Consider the following 5,840-nt stretch of genomic DNA (forward strand, 5'->3'; position numbering starts at 1 on the left):
GCCACGCAGGTTGACTTTTTGGTAGATTTGGTTGTTCTATCTTGCGAAATGCCTTCCCTTGAAATTGCCTAGCAAATCCCGATAAACAAATGTTTTTTTCCGCGGTGGCCAAACATGCCCTTAGAAGATTGATGAATCATAGCATGGAAACTCTCCCTCTTGATACTTCAAACCCACCCCCCACCCCCGCCATCCCAATGTGTGGCGCGTCCTCTCTTCTTCTTTTTCGGTTAGTGGTGTACCGTGTGAAACGACCATTACTCCAAAAGCTTAAGCTGTTAGAGCTGGTGTTATTTAATCATTTATACTTCAACACCTATGACCTTATACGATTGCCATAGGGGCCTGATATCTCTTACACCATAATAATGCCAGCCGCCCCTAATCACCAATTGTACTAAAATTTGGTTTGAGTTTGAGACTTCATATAAATGTCCTTGTTATAGGTAAGCTGGGATTGAACCTACAAACTTTAAATAAGGTCTTAGTAGTAGACGTTTTGAGTATATTGTAATTTTCTTCTATAATGGAAGCTCTTTGAGTGTCTTCGATTGCGGTTGTAATCACAAAACATGGCAAGTTACATAAGGTTCATATTTTATTTTTCAATATCAGCCTAATTTTTGTGGTTATTTTCATGTTGGCATTGACATTGACATTGAACCCTAAATCAAAAAAATTTCGTAACACATCGTCATGGCCCCAATGGATCATCCAATTAAAGAATGCACGTTCTAAATCGTGTCCATCGATGATTCTAACTGTCCAATTGGAGGATTAGAATGCAGATTTTTTTTTTCTATTTTCTATCCATCCATTTATAAATTATAGATCAAACATCAGACGATCAGTATCGTATGATAAATGCAATTTCTAAGCTATGGCATACATTGTGAGGCCTACTATTTGAACACCATAGATCTGCACATTTTTTCTTGAAAAAAAAATACCAAATTTATTATTAAAAAAAGTATTAATTAAGTGCACTTGGGTGCGTAAAGAATGCCCCATATAAAATGAGACACTTGTTGCTCTTGATTTGGTGAGACGATCAGCCAAATCATCGGCACCTCTAAGAATGAGAGAAAGTAGATTTGCACATCCTAATAGTGTTTCCCACAGGTGCTTCTCCTTGTTATGGTTAGCAAAACTTCGTTTTAAACGGAAAAAGCACGTTTTGTATGTTTGCCGATTAATACGTCATTTAAGACTTTTTTATGGCAAAAAATCCCCCATTTTTTGTCATTTTTTTCTTGTTTTCAAGTATTTGACCATTTTTTACTACGATTTTTTGAACTAATATCGTATTAAACTTTGAATTTTCCGGTCCCATTTTTCCGCCATATTAAAGTTTTGCTAGCTACAGTTTCAAGCATCCCCATGTACATGACCATAAGAAAAAGTCAAGATAGCATGCAAATACCTAAGACACTAATCAAAGGCATCCAATGTCCCAAAAGCCAGACTTTTTTTAAACCATCTATTAATTTTCTTTGTTGTTTGACTTGTAGCAGCATTAAGAAACTAACCTCTATGATTGAGGTTCCGTAATCATATTCTTTACTTACTAAGTCACAAAATCAAACAAAGAAACAGATTGATGACAGATAATCATGTTGATTTTTTTAGTATAACAGCTAATAATGAAATGTGTGAATGATTCATGTCAAACAATCATGTACCAAAATAATCGAACTGGAAGTTAAAATCATTTTCAAATAAAAATTGAAAGCCACCCAATTGAAATTTGTCATGGAATCTTGTCTTGTACAAATCACATAAGTAGATCAAGGTGATCCCAAATGAGTCAAACTCGGCAAATCAGACCTGACTCAACTGTTTTTTTAAACCATGATAAATATGCTTCAGTTGTCCTCATGCAGCTTATGCTAAAGAACCCATCAAAAATAAATAAAAAGGCTTATACTAAAGAATCAAGATATCATATCCATGTACCTAAAACACTTTCTTAATTACAAATGAAACCCACATCACATTTACTCTCTTTCCCATTTGTTTAGTTGTTTGAGTTATAGAAATGTCCATGAACCAACTTATTTGATTGAGGTTTGGTAAATCAGATTCTTTAATCTCACCAAAAAAATACCATGTTAAATGAAGAGATGCATTGATCCCAAATAATTTCACGTCTTGAAAGATTATTTTGATTAATTAACGAATACCTAGCCCTTTGACATGATCTTGTCTAGGAATCCTGAATCAAGATTATGATTAATCACAGCAATGTGCCATACTAATCTAAGCATCGCGAAGTGGTTGACTGGTGATCTGTACAAATGAGCCCGTCATTCGATCTTGAGTCTTCTAGATTTTGTTGCATAAGATAGGATATAAAAAGATAAATTAGTGTTAAAATGCCTTTATAAGCTTTAACTAATGTTATTTAAGGAGTTTTTCTTTTGTTCTCTCTCTTTCCTTTTCAAGTACAAGCCAGACATCACTAAAGTTGGATGCAAAAGCAAAACACTAACTTGAAAAACATTAAAATTAGTGACGTTCATATATGCAGGCGTAAAAGTTAACAAACTAAAAAGGGGAATAACACTCACATAATCTTCCAACGAGAAGGTTGCAAAGCTGACAACCAACATAACGTGGAGTAGGAGACACCTAAACTTTTTTCTTCTCAACTCATATAGGGTTAGACCCTTGTGAAATTTGTTATTAGAAGGAATGCACACTTTTACAAAACTAGGGTTTTATGAAGAACAATATATTCCCTCTCTATTTCTATAGATAAGATGAGTTGACTTAGGAATTAGTATATTCATGCTATAAAGCAGTGGGGTATGAAGGAGATAGAGTGGTCTAGTTGGGAAGGTTGATTGGAATAGAACTTATGGGACTTGATAGTGCTTAAAGGGTGTTATAAAACCAATTTTTTTGAGGCTGTATTATATGTTTTGGGTGTCACCAACTCTCTTTTAAGAAATGCTTATTACTGAGAACTTCATGACATGGTTCCTCTAAGTGATTTGGATTCTCTTGGCTCACGCTCTAGTGTAATTTAACTGTAGAAGGTGGGACATGATATTTTTTCATACTACTTTATGGGGTAGTACCTCTACAGATCGGAGGGTTAGGATGATCCTATGGAAATGATTTTTGGGGCACATCCTATTTACATCGTGGCCGAGCTAATGGACGGTTTGGATCATCATATGGAGTGGGCCGCACCATACTTTTCAAACTTCACGTGTTTGCACAGCCACCCATCATATAATTTCTCCTAATTTAGTATTTCAATCTTTTGATTAATTAAAGTGCTTGTCATTGATATGTGCGAGATTAAGCGTCAACCTATGCGCCTTAGGGGGTCGAATGTCGGGGCCACAATGTTGAGGCCATGGGTTTTGCTCATTCTTTACTCTCTCCTTAAAGCTGTTTGGATTGAAAGAAAAAACCCTTCTGACCGAAATTTTTTCGAGGGAAATTGTTTTCTTCCCACGATTTGGAGGGAAATGATATGATTATGGTTAATTTACAAGGATTTTCATAAATTGAAGGCTCCTGTTAAGTAAAAATTGAATAGGATTGGTCAAAGTTGTCTGTTTAGGAAATTTTAGAAATATTTTCCTTTCCTAACTTTTCCAAAAAGTTCTTGCAATCCAAACAGGGCCTAAATTCCCGCAATCCAAACAGGGCATGTTAAAGAGATATTTCTAGCCTAATGTTGTATCTTCATTAGAGACAAACCATTAGGTAGAGGGAAGAAAGGCTCCTCATAGCTTTAGGAAGTAGAATATATGAGATTGAAACATACTGAGAATCTCACATAGGATAATTAAACCAACCAATATGGTCCCTGTAATAGAAGTATGGTATCTATGACATGCAATTATGTATACAAGGTGAATGGAGTTGATGTATAATTGATTAAATAACACCATGTCTAACAGCTTAAGCTTTTGGAGTAATTGGTTGTTTCGCATGTTATCAGAGCAAATGCCTAATTGCAGGTCATGGGTTTAAAACCCAACAACTCTTTGAAATTAAAAAAACATGCGTACAGCCAACCCAAAATAGGGGCCACATGTGTCACGTGGGCCAACCTAAAAGAGAAGAGGCCACTCGGTGAGGGGAAGGTTTGAAGTATGAATGATTAAATAACACCATCTCTAACCGCTTCTGGAGTAATTGGCTGTTTCACAGAGATATGATCAGGTTCAGATGAGATGGTTGATCTTTGCTAGAAGCATTTCTACAGTGTGTGGGTTTTCTCAACAGTAAGTATAATATTCAAATGTTCTTAGTCTAAAAGTATATAGGTGTGATACTGGATTACGTCTATGCTAGAAGAAGTACAGAAGGAGACTCCAATGCAATTTGCGATGGAAAATTGTAGCTGATTTCAACACCCATAAAGGTTGATGCGCGATCTTAGGGAGAGACTGAAGAATAAGTTGCTGTGCTGAAAATTAATCAGGAATCAAATTTTTCTGAATTTGGCACGGTCAGAGATTGCTCAGGTAATTGGGGTTCAAAGTAAGAATGTGGCGCAGAGATGACATGACCACAAAACCATGCTTGTTGGATGGCCCTAATTGTCTAATCAACTGCTTGTAAATGAACAGTTAATAGGAAATTATTCATACTCCTTTGGCTCCAGGGCTGAAGCCTACTTGTTCAATGATCCAAATAGTCTATCTGTTACAGCCTGATATGGATTGGCCATGCATTAGAATCCCCTCCAATTGGGTGATTTTGAACTCTCTTAGCCATTAAATGGGTGGTGAGAAAACAAACAATCAATGGTTAGTATTCATGGTCACAAATCAGAGGGTTAGAATCATCCGATAGGAGTGAATTTTTTATGCATGACCCAGCCATAGCAAGCCCTAACAGGTAAACGGATCAGATCATATCATCGAACAAGCGGGTCTCACTTGCACTTCTATCCACTCGTATATTTCCGTGGAAAAATATGTACATCCATCGTAAAATATTCCACTTTTTATAGCTATTAAACGTATCGAATACAAGGAAACTTCTCTTCTCTATAGCTATTAACACCTTATAGATGTAAGTTACATTAAATCTATTAAATATCTTACATTTTCAAACTCTCTTTGTATTTTTGTACCTGATAAAAAAAATAGTCATAAAAGCACATATTCTCTAGAATTTATACGGTGTAAGCCCTTATAGTCCCTTATTTTTCAAAAAATTATTGTACAGACCGCAATATAGGATGATCCAAACCGTCCATATGATGGGCCATAGCATAAATAGGTTGAGCCCCAAAAATCATTTCCATAGGATGATCCCAACCCTCCAATCTGTATATTATGGAAACCTCTATAGATCGAAGGGCTAGGATCGTCCTATGGAAATGATTTTTTGGGTACAACTTATTTACGTTATGGCCCATCATATGGACGTCCTATAGTATGGTCCGTACAATACTTTTTTGAAATCCCCCCGCCCCCCCTTCAACGGTTTGGTTTCTGTGAGAAAGGTTCACTGCTTGAGGATTAATTCACCCCCTTTAATATTGTTCTTTGCCTTTAAAACTTAATAGATAACATTAAAGAGGGGGATTTTATCCGTCAGAAGGGGGGAATAGCATTTCCCTAAAAAATTTATCAATAAGTTCAGTGTGTTCCTCTTAGAAATTATATGCATATAGTCGCATTGGCATATAATCTTGTCTGCAAATAATTGCAATAAGAGCAATGATAGATACAAGGGAGCCCTTGCATAAAGAGCCGCAGAAGGGCTCTTCATTGGATCCACGTCATTTTCAGTTACAATTTAAAATCCGTTGAAAAAGTAAAATCAGTTACATTTGATGATGTGGATCCAATGAAGAACCTTTT

Source organism: Tasmannia lanceolata, unplaced genomic scaffold (genome assembly GCF_043159265.1).
Source record: "Tasmannia lanceolata isolate RefF3 unplaced genomic scaffold, GAP_Taslan_0.1 ptg000006l, whole genome shotgun sequence".
Lineage (NCBI taxonomy): Eukaryota > Viridiplantae > Streptophyta > Magnoliopsida > Canellales > Winteraceae > Tasmannia > Tasmannia lanceolata.